The sequence below is a fragment of the Phacochoerus africanus genome, chromosome 8 (assembly GCF_016906955.1).
Source record: "Phacochoerus africanus isolate WHEZ1 chromosome 8, ROS_Pafr_v1, whole genome shotgun sequence".
Lineage (NCBI taxonomy): Eukaryota > Metazoa > Chordata > Mammalia > Artiodactyla > Suidae > Phacochoerus > Phacochoerus africanus.
In genome coordinates, this window is record NC_062551.1 from 137,913,673 (window position 1) to 137,933,409 (window position 19,737).

Below are 19,737 nucleotides of genomic sequence, written 5' to 3' on the forward strand. Positions count from 1 at the left end.
ATGGAAACTTTAAAATAGATTCAAATTGGGATAGAGGAGTAAATCTGAGTACTAGGTATGTGGTCCTTGACACTTGGATCTATCCCCAGACAATCCTCATGGAGAGAAAGCTTTAAGTTTAAAATGCAGAGGAGACAAAGGATTAGGAGATGGAGGTGGAGAGGGGGAGGAATAGTGATGTTTGGTATATACTTTGAAGCATCAGTAAAGGTTAGTAAAGCTATAAAATAAAATAAAACAATGATAGTCACAAAATTCTTAGTTATATCCAGAGTTTTGGTTAAAAACACTCTGGAGGAGTTCCCGTCGTGGCGCAGTGGTTAACAATCCGACTAGGAACCATGAGGTTGTGGGTTAGGTCCCTGCCCTTGCTCAGTGGGTTAACAATCCAGCGTTGCCGTTAGCTGTGGTGTAGGTTGCAGACGCGGCTCGGATCTCGCGTTGCTGTGGCTCTGGCGTAGGCTGGCAGCTACAGCTCTGATTCGACCCCTAGCCTGGGAACCTCCATATGCTGCAGAAGCGGCCCAAAGAAATAGCAAAAAGCCAAAAATCCAAAAAAAAAAAAGCACTCTGGAGTTTACTATAAAGTCAAGTAAGTATACTCAATATTTTGTGCAACTGTGTGTGCTTTGTGTGCATTGGCGCCTAAATTCATAATGGTACAAGGGTGGGAAAGAAGTGAGAGGCATCCAGGGCAACTAAAGTGCATTATGGGTGTATCATGGTAATGATACACAACAAATGCCAGATGAAGATCTGGACTTGCAGAATAAACCCATTAACAGCTGATTGTTAAATTTCTAAAAGATTCGCTTCTGGGTAGATTTAAGTTGTAAGCCCTGGAAAGTGTTGAAATGCTTGCCACTTTTATTGCTAAAAGCAAAGTGCATGCACCTCTGCTACTCAGAGCTGAGCTGTGGGTATTACAAACAAGTTCTAGGTCTGCCTCACAGGTAAGTTTCTTTCTTCCTTTTTTCTTTTTTCCCCTGAGAAGGAGGCATTGATTTCAAACAGTTTATCCTCATCTATACAAGATTTTTCTGAAAAACTTGGCATTTCAGATGTTATAAAATTTCTGGGGAGTTCCCGTCGTGGCGCAGTGGTTAACGAATCCGACTAGGAACCATGAGGTTGCGGGTTCGGTCCCTGCCTTTGCTCAGTGGGTTAATGATCCGGCGTTGCCGTGAGCTGTGGTGTAGGTTGCAGACGCGGCTCAGATCCTGCGTTGCTGTGGCTCTGGCGTAGGCCGGTGGCTACAGCTCCGATTAGACCCCTAGCCTGGGAACCTCCATATGCTGCGGGAGCGGCCCTAGAAAAAAGCAAAAAAAAAAGACAAAAAAATAAATTAAAAAAAAAAGAAAAGATTTAAGTGACCAACATGAAGTTAGCAATAGTTTAAAAATAAATAAAACTAACCAACCAAACAAAAATACTTGTCCTCCTAGTGAAAGCTTTCAGATTATTTTAAAGGTAATGATTTAGCAAAACTGTTTCTTCCTTGTATTACACTGACCCCACTATAATTATTTTTATTTTTAACCTTTTACTTATCTTTCTTTCTGACTCTTTAAACAGTTACATTCAGAGCTTATGGAATGTTTTGCTCCACTAAGAGTTCAGAAAAGATTTTCTCAAAATTAAAAACGTTCGTACTTCAGAGACATTATCAGGAAAGTGAAAAGTCAACCCACAGATTTGGAGAAAATATTTGTAAATCATTTAACCAATAAAGGACTTGTATCCAGAATATATTAAGAAGTCAAATAAGTGAATAATTAGAAAACAATCCAATTTTTTTAAATGGGTAAAGGATTTAAGTTGACATTTCTCCAAAGAAATACACAAATAGCTGATAAGCACATGAAAAGATTGTCCTCATCATTAGTCATTAAGGAAATACAAGTCAACACTAAAATGAGATCTATTTTTCACCTACTAGAATTGCTATAATAATAAAAAAAAAGATGCAAATATTGGCAAGAATGTAGTGAATTTGGGACTAATCCATTGCTGATAGAAAATATAAAATGATGCAATTTTTAGTTAATAGAAAAGATGGAAATTCTTAGTTAATCATAGAATATGACTCAGCAATTCTACATATCTACCCACAAAAATTAAAAATGTGTATCCATACACAGACTTGTACACAAATGATTGTAAGCAGAATCAACAAAAATATCCATAAAGTTTAAACAACCTGAATGTCTGTCATTGGATGAATTGATAGATAAAATACTATTCATCAGTAAAAAAGGGATAACATGCTACCACATGAGTGAACCTCCAAATATCAGAAACATCTCAGTGAAAAAAACCTAACCTAAAAGAACACATATTATGCCATCTAAATGAAATATTTAAAAAAGGCAAACTAAAGACACAGAGTATATAACTGGTTGCGTGGAAGTGGGAATGAGAGTCATTGTAAATGGGTAAGTTTCTTTTTAGGATGAAGGAAATATTATAAAATTAGATTGTGATAGCTGTACAACTGTAAGTACATTAAAAGTCATTGTATTGAACATTAAAGTGACTGAATTTTTATGGTTGATAAATTATATCTCAAAAAAACTGGTGGGAAAAAAAAGGTTTACTATGAGTTCTGAACCAGATCTTGAAGGAAACTACTACTTACCAGGTGGTATTCTTAATTTTAGTGAAGCTCACTTTATTTTACAGGTTTATTATGGTCCGGACTTGGACAGTATATTTAGAAAAATGCAAGTTTAGTATTTATTTCTTGGAAGTTTTCTGAGCATTTTTATTTGGAAGGACAGGAGCAAAATTGGGGTGTTAGAACACGTGCTCTTCTATGTGCCTTTTATCTGATGATGACTGACAGGATCCAGGAAGGTGCCCAAAATAATCAGCTACTTACAACTTTGAAACTCCAGTTTCTTCCAGGGATTCTCTAATGAGTTCCAAGGAGTAAGATGTGCTGAACTTAACTCCTAACAAAAGTAATTCTTCACAGTTGACAACAAGAATAGACCACCTTAAATTAGAAATATTAAATAATTTTTAAACCTGACAATAGGACTCCAATTTCAAGAGCTGTAATACCTTCTTCCCACAGAACTTAAATCTAGGGAAAAACTTAAGAAATGCTCCCCCCAAAACAAAAACAAAGAAAAAAAATCCCTTGTTTCTATATCATTTCTCAAAGAACAAAGACTAAGCCAGTGTAAAAGCTATATGTGCTCGTAGATGCTTTAGCATCAGCTTTGTACCTTATACATGCATTTTTTTTTTTCTGGTAGGATAAAGAAATGGAAAATATGCTCTAACAAGTTTCAAGTCTGTCCAAACTTATTAAGTGTAGAAATCCAAGTTCCAACATTATTGTTATTTCAAGTGAAAAGTTCTCTGAAAATGTAAAATAGACACATTAAGCAGCCAAATGTACATCAGTTACCTGCTCCCATCCCCCACCCTGTTTTTAAAAGACTATATTCTGCATGATGGAGGCTAAAAGGTGGCAGCTGTGCCAAAGTAGTGGACCCTAAATCGCTGAGCAAAAATGAGAGAGGGGAGGCTCTGATTGCTCACAGTACAGGAGTGAATACGCGCTCTCAACCACAAATCAAGCAAGCTGAAAAAAAAAAAAAAAAAAAAGGCCCAATCAAGGCAGTAATGGCCTCCACTTCACAATCAGACAAGTGCTTCTTACTTGAAAAATCCTACCATTTATAGCTGATTGCTAACCCTGGCCTCATTTCTAATCTAAAGGGCGAGTAATAATTTGGAAAAGGAATTATAACAACTTCCCAACAATTTAGCAAATTGTTATTATTTCAGGGGGAGGGGAGGAGGGTGGAAAGAAGTTCCTTTTGTAACATGTTTCTCTTGTGGGCTACCATTTTTGTGACACCAAACCCCAGTGCTGCCATGCTAGAATAGCAACTAACATATATTGGAAATATTTTTTTTAATGGAGATATTTTATGCCATGTCACATGTTTCAATATGGTCAAAGTTATGGATTGCCAAAAAAAAGGAAGGACGGGAGCTGAAAATTCTTTTGTACATATTTACCTACAACATTCCAAAATAAGTCTGAGTGAATGTCCTTGACTATCTCTGTTTTGGAAAGGATTTTGACATTTTGGAGAATTTGACTTCATAAAAAAATAATACCATTAAGTGCCACAGGGTTTTTCATTCGGTATTGTAGAGTTGATGGATTTAGCTCAGGTAAGTTTCCTGCTAATAGAAATAGGATAATATATAGGCATCTTCTACACTTTTATTTTTTGAATTTGTACATTAGAATGACTATATATGTGGTAATCATTTCACTAACCTGTCACATCCATAAAAGTCAGATATCTTTTACATAGGTACTGTTTTTGGAGATTAATGTAATGTTTTCTAGTGAGCAAGACACTCACACGTGTGTGTGTGTAATATTTTCTTCACAGAGCTGTTGAGTATACATATTTCATGTAATATTGTAGGAAAGAGATTTGGACCATGCTGCTTTCTGAGAAAGAAAATTAGCTGATAAGAGTACAGGACAGAGGGATATACTTAATCACAATTGCAGGAAAGGTAGTAGAGATCACCCTATTCAGCCTGTAATTATTATGCAAATGACAAAACAAAGGCTGGGAAAAGGTAATAACTTGCTGAAGGTCACAGGCTAATGCATGACAGAGATTAAAATAAAACTTCGGATATCCTTTACTCTCACTGTCACACCTTTTACGTTATATCTTATTCTTTCAATATCTTTCTTCCAAGTGGCTTTAAATTATGCATTTTTAGTAATACGGCATGTTAGCTTCATATAGTACAGACACCAGTTTTTGTAATAGGATATGCTTAACATCAACATGTAACTTTAAGCCTATATTGTGAGCAATAACATTGTTTCTGCATGTTTTGCCATTTGCCGTTATTCTTATAAAAAAAAACTTCATTGCAGTTTAGAACTCTTTTGTCCTGACCTATAAGATGATTAAAATACCACCTTTTGAAAATGTATTTCGTTCTTTTTTATTTCTCAAATTAAGACCAGTTACCCAAAACAGAATAGACAATTAGTAGCAGAACCAAAACACAGTATTGCTCTTTCATTTTTCTTTTCAGGTAGGCAACCAGCAGAACTCCTTGAGCTTAGTACAGGCCTCTGCAGCTGTACAAAAGACAGTTAATATGTCTGGAAAATTGGGCCATAATTCTGATTCTAACTTAGAAAAAGTGAAACTCCCTATAGCTTGAATCAATGTAAATGTAATGAACATTTTTAAATTATTTATTCATTTTTAGTAGAAAAAAAAACTTCCTTTTAGTATTTTCCACATGTCTAGCAAATACTAGGTATAGAAAATATATCTAGTTTTTGAATTAAAGGAAATACTTTGATTTTTAATTTAAAATGTTAAACATAATATACTATGCTTTCTGAAGAACAACAGATTTTAAGCAGATCTAAAAAATTGGATTTGGAAAAACAAATATAACTTCTTTATTTATGTGTGTAACTAGAGTAAGGAGGCTGAATTTTTCAGATACCCCAAAATGATTTATAGCTTGCAATTACCCACTCCATTCAATATAAACAGTATCATAATTCATATTACATAATCTGTAGCACATTCTAAAATACATAATGCTACTCTGGAAAAAAATTTTTCTTACGTCATCTCTCATGTCCAGAACCATGGAATTTTTTTTAAAGAAATAAGGGATTGATATTATTAAGACCCAGAGTGAGAAAACAAAGTACTTTAGAAAGGAGCTTGAAATTTTAAAACCTTTAAGAGTAGGAAATCTGAGATATTATAATAGTAGGGTTTTTTTTTTTTTATGGAAAGAAAAGAGCCTCTTTCTAATGGATATATTTGCTCTACTTCACAGCAGTTTGAAAATTAGGGAAACATCACTATGACTTACCCTGTGACCCAGGAGTGTCAGAACGTAAAGGCTTGAAGAAAAGGACCAAGCAAACCCAAAAGGTGACAAAATATAAAGTGGTGACCACAGGCAAAAACATGGAATGAAGCATCATGCTCTCAGAAGCAGCCTGAGCATTTTAGTAGAACAACAAAAGTGAACTTTAGATAAGAAACTCAGAACTAACTTTTGCTTTACAGCTTTAAAGTTAGACAAAGTAATGGAATCTATTCACAACCTCACAAGGGGAAAAATTAGGGATGTGAGCCCAGGAAAATGATTTTCAAGGAAAGCACTTTTCTAGGAAATGTCATATTCCTAACCTTTTATTTTATTAAAATTAAATATCTTGGAATATTACCGCAAGCTAAAATGACCCCTAGTGTTAGGAAATAGATTCCTTAGGGTAAATTGTAAGCACCAATGTCGTTTATATATACAGTAATGTTAGCATATACATTCTGTCACTGTTTGTAGTACAAAAAGCTGCTTTAGCCAACACAAAGACACAAAGCATACGACAGAGACAATCTTTTTCCTCTTGCCCATTAAATGAAAGACTATCTAATCCTCAGATCCACTCAAGCAATTTTAGATTTTTGTTATTCAGAAAGGACTTTTTTCCTCATTACAAAATATATGTTTATAGCTGTGAGTTATAGCAGATGTAGCTACAAAGAGAAAAAAAGGCAGGATTTTTTAATAAAAATTCTGGTAGCATCGTCAAGGATAATGTGCAGAACAATTTCAAGGCAGGCTTCTTGAGTAGTGTAGTTACCTCTGAGGAGGAAACCCTAGCTTTTATGGACTAAATGGGAAAGTACTCAAGCCGTTTTAGCTGTGTAAATCATTAGACATGTTACAACGAGACTCCGCAATTTATAAGTATTTAAAAGCTGTCATATCATTAAACCTACACAAATGAATTTTGTGGTGGTCGTTTAACAGTTAACTTTTATATCTTAAAGAGTAAAAATTTTGGAAGGAAAGTGTAATATTAAGGAATACAGTCCCCACAAGGTAGCAAAGAAGGGCAACACATACACTGTAAAGGGATCTTTTTACCAAGAAAAAATAGTGCCGAAGAGAGCTGCGTTAAGATTTAATAATGAATAACTAAATTCTCTCTTAAGACTTTTTTGTGTTTACGGCAAATAAATAAAACCAGTAAAGTGAAATGTAGTCTATGGCAGCAAGGAGGGATTAGGACAAAAATTAACAGAAAACCTGCACTTATTGTCATTAATGAGTAGATGCAAAATGAAATATTAAAATATAAAATATAGGCATATGTTTAAAGCTTTTTAGAAACTATTGACTGTAAATGATAGATATGTTAAAAATAAGAGATTTTGTTTGCACTGCATTATTTATCAGTGAACATTAGAAAAAAGTGTAAGTAAACTAATAAAATACAGATTTATGATATAGGTTAAAAAATCAAAATTACCTAACATCCAAGCACAATGTAATTAATTTCAGAATAAATTAATACTACATACATATGCATGTTAAAAATACCCAAAACCATTTTCAAACATAAATTTGTTTTAAATTCTGCTTTGAGCTTAATTTGAAGGATTTCCTGAAAGGAAAAAAAAAAAAAAACTATTATGCTTCTTCCTATTCGCTACCAGAGTAATTATCTAAGAATATGCTGTAATGATAAACTTCATTACTCAATAACATTAGTAAACATTAAAATATTTAAAGAATATTGTACTGCATTATAGTTTATTCTATTTAAATATCACAATTATAGCAGCTTTTTCTTCTTGTTTTTGTCTATGGGATGAATTGCTAGGATTTGATAATCTGCTGCTAATGTAAGCTGATATTACAGTCATATGACCTAATTAAGCATCAGGATTCATATTTAAAATATATAATTACCTAGAGTGTCAGTTTAAAAAAATGTAATTACTAGTTTCTACTTTAATGGCAAAAAATGATGTTCATGTCAACAGACTATGGAAAGTTTTCTGGAAAATGTTTTTCTTCTCTGATTGTAAAGAAGCAATGAAAAATCTTAGTATCGAACCTATTATTAATACTATTTTCATAGAATGTACTCTCTTGTCTTTCATCATTGTGGAAATTCCTCCTTCCAAAAGTATATTATGTATCATTTCTTGTCACTTTGAATCCATTCATCTTTCTTTATTTATCTTTCTTTATAGGAATACATTTTCATTTTTGGCATTTGAGAAATCCACATACAACAGTAGCGTGAAAGGTAAGTGAAGCAACAAACTTCCATTATTTTAAAACAAAATAGACTTGAAGATTTGGGGCTTTGGGGAGGAATTTTTCATTTCTGAATTGCAGAAAATCATTCATAATTACCTCTTAGTGATTTCAATATCACAAATCCCTTCTGATTAGCCCTCTTAAAAAAAAAGAGAGGAACCCGCTTCAGAATTGTTTGGCCCTGTTGGAAGCCCTGTCTTAGAGAACAGCAGATTATGTAATTAAATTGAATCGTGTATTTTCCATAGAAACAAGGCATGATACTGGAACTGATGCAAGCTATATGCTCATTTCTATATTTAGACTGCTCAATGTCAACAGCACGGCAGTCCACTGACTGATCACCCAAGAGTTAAGGCATCCTATGAAGCTTTTCAATTTTAAAAATATGTAAAGGCAGAAAAAAAGTAGCGACTCTAGAAATGGCTGATGAAACAACATAATCCTTTTAAGGAACTATTCTTCATTCCTTGAGTGAAAGACTGTCCCCAACAGCTGGTATTTTCCCATTTGCTTAGAGTGCATGCAGTATAGAGAAGTCTGGAGAAATAGTTAAGTTTAGTTTGCAAGAAAGCAAGTCAGTTTATGGAGAAACGTGCCAAGTACCTCCAGAAGTTTGTAAGTGAAAATACAAATGTAATATTGAAGAAAAATGCCCCTTCGTTTTTCATATGTGAAGTGTAAACTAGAGATTACAAGGACAAACTGTGACTACATCTTACACACAATCACAGTAGGAGGGAGACAAATCACAGAAAATTGTCAACATTTGATGAACATTTGATAAAATTCACTTGATGAATTTTATCCTTGTATTAGGGACACTTTTTCTTACCAGTCTTCACATCCACACCAAACCACAACTGTAGTCCTAAGCAGCCAGACGTTCTGTGTTTTGAAATCCTCAGCACTATACTGTAAATTGAAAGTTTTACCTGTACAATCAGGAAGAAATTTCAGTGTCATAAAAGTCCCTTGAAATCAAGAGATCAAAAAAAATCTGTCAGCGCCTGTGCAAAATCTAGACCACGTTGTCATCAGGAATTAATGAACATCAATCTTAGAATGATCGTTTTAAGCCAACAGCAATGGATTATTTATAGACTTGGCAATTGAATGTAGATATGTAAATTTTGTAACTGCTTTTCATCTAAGTGTTGAACATTATGTTTAACATAAGTAGTAAAAAAAGGACTGCATGAGGAATAATAACATTAAAAATGCTAAAGAAAAAAATTGACATGAAACCTATAATCCAGATAAATTTCAGTATAATTTCCCACTCTTTTTATAGGCCACCTGTAAATGGAATACAGATATACAGAGAGGGACAGCAATTTCCTTAGGAGCCTATACACATATAAGTATATAGATTTATCTTTTGAATTTGTACAAAATGATGTTTACTATGAGCTCTTACAAATATACCTTATGTGTGTGTGAAAAAATAGAGATATGAAGATGATATAATTCTAACTTTCATCTCAAGCAGACTAAAAATTTGAAGTATAGCTTACTCCCAATATTTCTTTCTTTTTATGCCTTAGACGTAATATAATTTTACTGACATTCTGGAATAATAAAGGTGGAAACTTCTGGATATTTAGCTTTTGTTATTAAAATACCAAATGACTAAAATATCATTTGATATTATGATTTCATTTTTTAGAAGAATAAGTGGCAGTTATTTTTCCTAATACTATTTTTTCTTAAAAATAAAAACAGCAGGAATTCCTTTGTGGAACAGAGGGTTAAGGACTCAGTGTTGTCACTGCAGCATTCTGGGTCACTGCTGTGACCCAGGTTCGATCCCTGGCCCAGGAATTTTCATGTCTCAGATGAAGCCAAAAAAATAAAAATAAAAAATAAAAACATCAAAATATTCTGGAATTGGTTTATGAAGAAAAACCAAAGCCACACTCACCACCTCAGTTTTAAATGATCCTCTAACTACTCTGCTAGGTCCACTGTGTGTTGTGCTCTGCCACCTGGTGGTTACTTGTAAAATATCTAGACAGTGTATTCAGGCATTCTCTTTCTCTTTACCCTCTCCTTTGTAGAACTAATGAACTAAACTTCAATTTGATAATATGACTGTTGCTGTGGGAAACATTGGTTAGTTCATGTGACTTACTAAATTGCTCTTGCCTCATTTCAAAGCATCAGTACAAATTAGCTGCAAGATTCATAGGAGGTTTGAATCAGTTATTGACAATTGTTAAATAAAATGAAATTAGCTAGAATTTCTTGATCTCTACATAGTTATTTTCTCCAAGGAGCTAGGAACAGCTTATTTAAATCTTACCGTATTCTGTAAAATAGATGGAGGTGATATTAAGTCATGAAAAGCTAAAGAACAAAGGAATTCACTAAATGAATATAATGAGACAGCATTTCCACATATTGATATGAACATTCCTGCTGCCACATCACAGAGAGATGAACTTAGTAGACAGTTTTAGATGTCATTTCTGTCAACACATCTCGTGGATGATGTAAACTGCTATATCCAACCTTTGAATAATGATCGCTTAGAAACTGATTATTATACGCTGATGAATCCTTCCATAATTATTAAAAAAAAAAAAAAACAGCACCTTACTGTCTTGAACACACCTAGGGTTCAGAATGTAGTTTCTAAATGCCAAGGAACGAGGTCTCTTGGACCAACAAATGTACACACACACACACACACACACACACATGCACACCCCACACAGGAATATCATTCAACCACCAAGAAGAATGAAACCCTGCCATTTGAGACAATGTGGATGGACCTTGAGGACTACAGTAAGTGAAATAAGACAGAGACAAATACCCTGTGATCTCACTTACTTGTGGAATCTAAAAACAGACCCCCCCCCCCCGCCCCAATCAAGTTCATAGATACAGAGAACAGATTTGTGGTTTCCAGAGGCAAGAAAAGTTGCCTGAGGGTGGGGGTGGAAGTCGTGGGAGAAGGGAATCCAAAGATACAAACTTCCAGTTTAAAATAAATAAGTCCTGGGGATGTGAGGTACAGTGTGGTGATATAAATTAAAATAGTTGGCAACATATTTGGTAGAAACCAACAATGTGTGAGGCATTGAAGACACAAAAATGATGGGGATATGGCTTTCTCCTTCAAGTACTCAAAGTTTAGTAGGGTGGTGGTGGATGTATCTGAGTACAATTAATGTATGTCAAGCTGCTTTTTGTCATGTACGATTATAGAAATATAAGCGAATCACAAAGTATAACAATAGGAAAGTGCTATGGGAAAACAGAGATGGAAGAAGTTAATTCTGATATGAGATATCAGAAAACCTTCTCAGAAGAGGCAATGTTTGATCTGAGCCTTGATTGATAGGTAGAATTTAAAGAGCACAGAAAGGAGTTGCCATTGTGGCTCTGCAGAAATAAACCCAACTGGTATCCATGAGGATGCAGGTTCAATCCCTGGCCTTGCTCAGTGGATCAAGGATCTGGCATTGCTGTGAGCTGTGGTGTAGGCCGACCCCGAGCCTGCGAACTTCCATATGCCTCGGGTAAAGCCCTAAAAAGCAACAACAACGACAAAAAAAGCACAGAAGATCCTAGAAAGTGTACAATAGTGTCCGCAAAACAAGCACTATTTAATAATGTTACCAGAAGGAAAGCTCTGTGAGGATAGAGACTTTGTTTTATCTTTATGTGACTGACCTTGTAGGCACTCAATTTTTTTAAGTAAATGAATAAATAGTAACGGCATCGTGCAGTTGTATATATGTATGAATGGCAAGTAAACAGTTTGGTCATTAAGAAGGCTTTTACTTTTCCTCTTGCATGGCTTATATTCGGAGGAGGGACTTTCTTTTCAGTTATCTTTGGAATAGCTAAAGAAAGTAGGTGATTTCTATAATATTCAGATGTATGAAAAGTTTATGTTAATAACTGATAGAAATATCTGGGAAAGTGTTATAGAAAGAAAAGGAAATTCATAGAGCATTTAAATAATCTGCTGCTGATTTGAAAATGAACCAGAGAACATCTAGAAATAATACGATAGTAAATAATAGAGTCCAAAATATAAAACTCAGGGGCCAGCTAGACAATAGATTAGATACAGCTAAACAGGGAATGGGTTAACTGAATGATAACCTGAATAGAAGACATAGAATGAAGCACATAAAGCTAGAGATGAGGCAGGGGAGGGGATGGATAAAAAGGTTGAGGAGGGAAGAATAGATAGATAAAGTAGGTCCAGTCTATGACTAATGGCAGTTTTAGAAGGAGAGACTAGAGATGAGAAGAGGTGTGAACTATAGATTTTAGTTAATAACACTGTATACAGGAGTTCCCATTGTGGCGCAGTGGTTAATGAATCCGACTAGGAACCATGAGGTTGTGGGTTCGATCCCTGGCCTCGCGCAGTGGGTTAAGGATCCGGCATTGCCATGAGCTGTGGTGTGGGTCGACGACGTGGCTCGGATCCCGCGTTGCTGTGGCTGTGGCTCGGATCCCGCGTTGCTGTGGCTGTGGCGTAGGCTGGCAGCTACAACTCTGATTAGACCCCTAGCCTGGGAACCTCCATATGCCGAGGGAGCAGCTCAAGAAAAGGCAAAAAGACAAAAAAAAATAGTAATACTGTATACATTTTGGCTCCTCAATTGTAACAAAAGTGCCACACTAATTTAAATTATTAATAATAGGGGAAACTGTGCTAGAGAAGGGGGAAGTGAGGAAGTGTATGAGAACTCACTGTATTCTTAATTTTTTATTAACCTAAAATTGCTGTCAATAATAAAATTTATTTGAATAAATAAACAGTAATATGTGCAATGGGATAAAATTTCAAGTTTAAACTGGACCATTTTAGAGGCAAAAAGAAAAAAGGCTGAGAAAAATAATGCTCAGCAAAAAGCAAAAGCATACAAATCTGGGACATCGAACTTTTTTTTTTTTTTTAGGGTTGCACCCACAGCATATGGAGCTTCCCAGGCTAGGGGTCAAATCGGAGTTGTAGCCTCTGACCTATGCCACAGCCACAGCATATTCTTCCTGAATACTAGGAAGATTCATTTCCACTGGGCCACAACGGGAACTCTGACGCTGAGCTATTGAGTTTAAGAACATAAGCATGTGTGGGTATTAGAATTCTTTTGCATCAAGAAAAGTCTCCATGGAGGAGTTCCCGTCGTGGCTCAGTGGTTAATGAATCCTACTAGCAACCATGAAATTACGGGTTTGATCCCTGGCCTTGCTCAGTGGGTTAAGGATCTGGCGTTGCTGTGAGCTGTGGTGTAGGTCACAGATGAGGCTCAGATCCCGTGTTGCTGTGGCTGTGGTGTAGGCCAGCAGCTATAGCTCTGATTAGACCCTTAGCCTGGGAACCTCCATGTGCCGAGGGAGTGGCCCTAGAAAAAGCAAAAAGACCAAAACAGAAAGAAAAAGTCTCCATGTTAAGAACAGCATGATAGAGCAGGAAAAGGAGGGGCTTGAGGGTCAAAGCACATATTTAAAGGCCAAAAGTCCTAACCAAAAAAAATTCCTTATTATAAAACATCCTGCAGGGCTGGATTTACTCCCCTTATCCCAAGCCAGTTAAAGCCTGTTGGAGGGCCACCACCACAGAAGGATGACAGCAGCCATTTTTCAAGATTCCTCAGCACTTAAGCCAGGAAACTACACAACTCCTCTAAAAATGGGGAAAACCCTTGTTTTCAAAACATAGTGCTCATCACTGTTTTTGCTTTCATTTGAAATCAGGTGGCTTTGAAGGAGGCTTCATTTCTCTCGGTTTAAGTTTAGCCACTGAGGACATTGCCTTAACTTCCAAACCATCTGTGGTGAGTGCTGACCTTGCAGGCTCCCAAACAGCCACCCATGGTCCTGCCACCACAGGGGTGCTACTTGTGGACAGGTGCCGAGTGCAGGCACATCACAGAACGTGCAGCACTCTGCCCCTTTCCTAATTGGGGTGAAGGGTTATACCCTCAGCATCCACTCCCCTCCTCAGCTCCAGAAGCATCAAGCCCCCAGTCCAGGGCTGGCTTCATGGGTATTATGTGTGGTTGCACAGGTCCCTCTGATTGGAAGTGCCCTGCACTTACTTTAATGCTCCATTGCTGCCATTTTGTAATTTTTTTTAAAATTTAATTTGGGATTTTTATTTTTTGGCAGCGCTCACAGTATGTGGGAATCTCTGGACCAGGAACTGAACCTGCACCACAGCAGCAACCCGAGTTGCTCTGCAGTGACAAAACTGGATCTTCAACCTGCTGTGCCACAGGGGAACTCTACCATTTTGTAATTCTTAAACATTTTTAACAAGGGGCCCTGCCTGTCCATTTTGCAGTGTCCTTTGAAAACCATAGTCAGTCCTTCTCTTATCTCTTATGTATTGTATAACATACTAGCATTATAGTTTAACTCCCCTGAATTTCCAACCAGGGGTTGCCAACTCTGGTGCCCACAGGGACCAGGCATTGAGGTGCGAACAATTACATCAGGTGAACCAGGGAGCCGGTAGGGGGTGCTGCAGCCATGGGCCATGATGAGCAGGGAAAACAAGTCTTGTCCAAAAGGGGCAGCCAGTACTCTGCTCCACTATGTGTTGTCACAGGCCACGTGTAGCCAGCTGTTCCATTTTTTTTTTTTTTTTTTGGTCTTTTTGTCTTTTCTAGGGCTGCACCCGCGGCCTATGGAGGTTCCCAGGCTAGGGGTCAAATCGGAGCTGTAGCTGACAACCTACACCAGAGCCACAGCAACGCAGGATCCGAGCCGCGTCTGTGCCCTACACCACAGCTCACAGCAACACTGAATCCTTAACCCACTGAGCAAGGCCAGGGAGCGAACCACCAACTTCATGGTTCCTAGTCGGATTCGTTAACCACTGAGCCACAACGGGAACTCTTTCTTTCTTTCTTTATTTATTTTTTTTTTAGCTCTTCCAATTTTTAAAGAAAAACTGGAGATGTACTTTTAAAAAATCATGTTTAAAATATTGTTTTAATTAGAAATATTGCCTATGTGGGCCAAACAAAACACATCTGCTTGGCCATATCTCAGCCACTAGTTTATGATGTCTGGCCTAAAATTTCAAAAACAAAACCGTGTTTTCTTTTCTTTTTGGCCAAGCCTTCAGCATGTGGAAGTTCTGGGCCCAGGGATCAAACCCGTGCCACAGCAGTGACAATACTGGATCTGTAACCCAGTGAGCCACCAGGGAACTCCCAAAATCATGTTTTTAAATTTCTCTCCCTATTTCTTAATAAACTTGACAACTTTCTTTCCCCTGTTTTAGAACACAAAGATAGTTGACTAGAGAAATGGAGAGTCCATGCCTTAGGAATACATGCCTGCCTCCATCCTGGGGGAAGGAAAAAAATTTCTTTCATTTTGGATAGTTCAACAACAATAAAAACAAACCAGAGGTAATTCTCAATAGGTTACCTTTTATATTATTACTAAATTTCCCTGCTACAGTTATTAATATTATTGATCAGGCATGTGGATTGAATATATAAGCTACAGTTATTATTGATTAGGCATGTGGATTGAATGTATAAGTGGAATAATCTATTAAGGGAAGCAAAGGAGTGAGTGGAATGCAATGTCTTCTTGGGCTCCTGGAAGCACATGGTCTCTCTTCTCTACTGGCCTAAGGGGTCTGAGTAGTTCTCTTACCTTAGATAAATGAATTAGGAGGCAGCTCCTTTCTTCCAGAGTCTGACGCATTTGCTCAGTTTATAGAACCTTTGGAATACATAGTTCCCTCAGGGATCAGTTTGAACAAGTAAAGGAAAAAGTCAGTGGCTTATAAGCCCTTTAGAGAGATTTTTAGACAGCAAGATGCATAGTTATTCCACCACAGCGTGTCATCCTTTGCCCATGCACACTTTTCCTACAAATCTTTGTATTTAGGGCTTTTTTTAAAATTGTTTCTCTTCTCTTTCTATCTACCTTCCAGGCAGGTATTTCCATTTTCTATTTATGAAGTTAGAAGAAATGCTCCAGATATTCAGAGACTATTCTATCTTCCCTAGATTCTCTTCTGGTAGGACTGTTGAGAATGTACACTGCACAACTTCAAGGCGTGCCATTTGCATTGTCATCTGTGGGGATGATTTCTTCCTCCTGGAGTTGTACAGGGTTCAATTTATACAGCTGTACACTAGGCTGTCCTTCTGGCAGCTGCCTTAGACTTACAGATAAAGACAGTGACTTAACTAATTGATATGTTGGAAGTTCCTGCTTACTATCCTGTTATGTATGCACTAAATATATGACGTAGGTACCTTGCAATGTCTGATTGTGTTACTTTTTTTTGTTAAAAAAAAAAATCTTTAATTCCTCTTCAGTACCCTCAGGATTAAGTCTATTACCAGTGGATTCTAAAAGGGCTGGACTAATTTCATCAGAATCACTTGGATGAATTGTTTTAAAAAATAAAGATTCCCAGAGAGAAAGAAAAAAATAAAATAAAGAATTTCAGACTCCAGATTGAAGATTCTGGCTTTGAGAGGTCTAGAGTAGGGCTTGGGAAAATTTAGAAAGCAGCCCCGCCTGACCAGTCCCAGTCTGGGGAATTCTGATGCACAGCCATGTTTAGGAAACCCTGGTCCACCTCCACTTCGACCAGCCTAAAACCTTTCATGTCATGTGATATATTTGAGCTTAAATGGAATATTCACCCTCACTGATTACATCATGCTCTTTGTGCCTCAATCATATTACACATTCCTTCTGTCTGCAAGAGCTGTTCTTGGATTTTTTCTGTCATGTGAACTTGTCTCTTGGCCTTTAAGACCTAAGTGAAATGGTATCCCCTTGAATTGGATTTGTAGTACTCCCTTGCCTAGAATAAATTATTCCTGCCTCTAGGTTCTTATGACAGTATGTATTATAGAAGCGATTGTCAAAAATTGTTGGCTAGATACTTTCCCCCAAAGAATTTTTAAAACTCTGTATTTAACATCAAAAATTTATTTGCATCATATGTTTCAGTCACTAACAATGATATAATTTCTAGCACAGTAAAACATCATTTCTTTATAATAAATGTATGCCATCACTTTCTAAAATATAGCCAAAGTAATCTCAATACCTGTCTTAGGTCAGATTCTTATAGAAGACGACACCATTCTAGTACAAGTGATTTATTAAGCAGAAGCTCCCAGGAGAAGCGGGTAAGGGAGTGGGAGAAACATGATAGGGTTCAGGAGAGGTCCCAGACAGCCTGATGCTGCTGGGAGCTTAAATGACAATTGCACATCCAAGTTTGTCCCATTTCTGGGCAATAGAATTGTCTTTTGAAGCTCTGCACTTGTCATTATTGGCTGTGATACCATGGGTGTGTATGAGGGGGTGGGGTGGAGGGAAGAGGACAGGAAACAGACTTTCAGCCTTTTTCTTCTCTATTTTAGAATGAAGAGGCTCGAGGAGCAGCAAAACCTACAAACTGAGAGATGGGGTGCAGCACTTGGAGGGAGCTGTGGCTAGGTGGATGGATTCCAAAGGTGTCCTCAACAATACTCTATGATGTGGTATTATAATGGATTAGAATATATTAGGAGTCCCTGCTGTGGCACAGTGGATTAAGAATCTGACTGTGGCAGCTTGGGTTAATGTGGAGGCGTGGGTTCAATCCCTGACCCAGTTCAGTGAGTTAAAGGATCTGGCATTGCTGCAGCTGTGGCATATGTCACAGCTACAGCTGGGATTCAGTCCCTGAACAGGAAACTTCCATGTGCCATGGGTGTAGCCAATAAAATAATAAAATATTACATTAGACTTCTAATTCTGGAAGATGAGGTAGATATACTTTTTCCTATTCCTTCTACTAAGTGCAACTAAAAACTCTGGATGCTACATATAAAACAAACACAAGAAGACTCTGAGAGGTGACAAGGGGAGGGTAGACCAGCCAGAGATCTTGGGACCTAAAGAACAGCACTGCCAAGGGTTCTGTGGATTTTCTTTTTACGTCATGTATCCCAGACTGGGCTTTGGAAAAGCCAGCAAATCAGAAATGCCATTGTGCTCAGACCAGAAAAAAAAAAAAAAAAGAAACCCAAAAAACGAAAAAAACCTGCTTTCTCTAGCCAAAGAACCAGGAAAGTAAAATAAAACAAGAGAAAACTTGGGGAAAGGAACATGGAGAGACCCAGCAATTAGAGCAGAGCAGACAGATCAGGACAGGAGAAGGGGGAATTATTATTTCAGAGGTTAAGGTTGCTGCAAAGATGAGTTAGCTGGGGCGCAGTCAGCACTGCAAGATGAAGGCCAAAGACAAAAATTTGTGAATGCCTGCAGTGTAATTACCCTTTGGTTTCCAATTAGAGAATTTAGGAGCTTAAAAAAAAAAAAAAAAATACACGCACTTAAAGTCCCTCCTCAGAGAATCTCTCAGGTCTTTTGTTTTTTCAAGGTTCTAAAGGTGATTCTAAGGTGCAGTACATGTTGAAAACTGTTAAAGGGTTGGAGGGCGAAAGAGCTGAGGATTCACCATAAACAGGGAAATGATTGCGAGGAAAGCATTCAGGATACTGATGAAAGGGCAGATTCAGGGATGTGAGTGTTAACAGGGCCAAGTGCTACAGGATAGCAAACAGATGGAGGACTCAAGAGGTTCTTTTGGAGTTCCCACTGTGGCACAGTGGGTTAAGGATCTGGTGTTGTCTGCGTGCAGGTTCAATCCTTAGTCCTGTGCAGTGGGTTAAAGATCTTGCTGGCATCTCAGGTGTGACAAAAAAAAAAAAAAGAAGAAACCAGGGAAAGTGAATATGTGAATCTTACTTTAAAAAGCAAAGTCCAGGGAGTTCCCGTCATGGCTCAGTGGTTAGCAAATCTGACTAGGAACCATGAGGTTGCAGGTTCGATACCTGGCCTCGATCAGTGGGTTAAGGATCCGGCATTGCCATGTGCTGTGGTGGAGGCCACAGATGTGGCTCGGATCCCGCGTTGCTGTGGCTCTGGGCTAGGCCGATGGCTACAGCTCCGATTTGACCCCTAGCCTGGGAACCTCCATATGCTGCAAGTGTGGCCCTAGAAAAGACCAAAAAAAAAAAGCAGAGTCCAGAGCTATAATAGAAAAAAGAAAGAAAATCTCACAGTAAACTTTGGAGCCTCCTGGACATCACCCCTGATGAATTTTTTTAAGAAGTCCATCTACTTAAAAAATGTGAGTACAAAATGCTGTTTGTGAGAAGGCAAGAATCTGGGATGCAAATCTAAACAATTTATAGAAAGACCTAGACAAATTACAAAAATATAAGTAAATGCCAAAAATCACACCTGTTTATTACCACATTAATTTTTCTTGATGTTCCAGTGTTTTTGTCTATTATTAGCTTATGACTAATATTTTATCTTTAAATGTATACTTTTCATGACTTGATATTCTGAAAACACATTGTGCAACACCTTCAATTTATGATGAAAATACTAAATAGTAACATATACAAATTGGTCTATTAAGTACTTTCACATTTTTATTTTACTTGATCCTGTCAGCAGTCCTCTGGTATAAATATGGGAGGGATTAGAATTACCATCACACCTAAGAGGAAATGGGAGGCCTTGGAAATTGATTGCTTAAGTACCTCCAAATCCTCTGTAGCA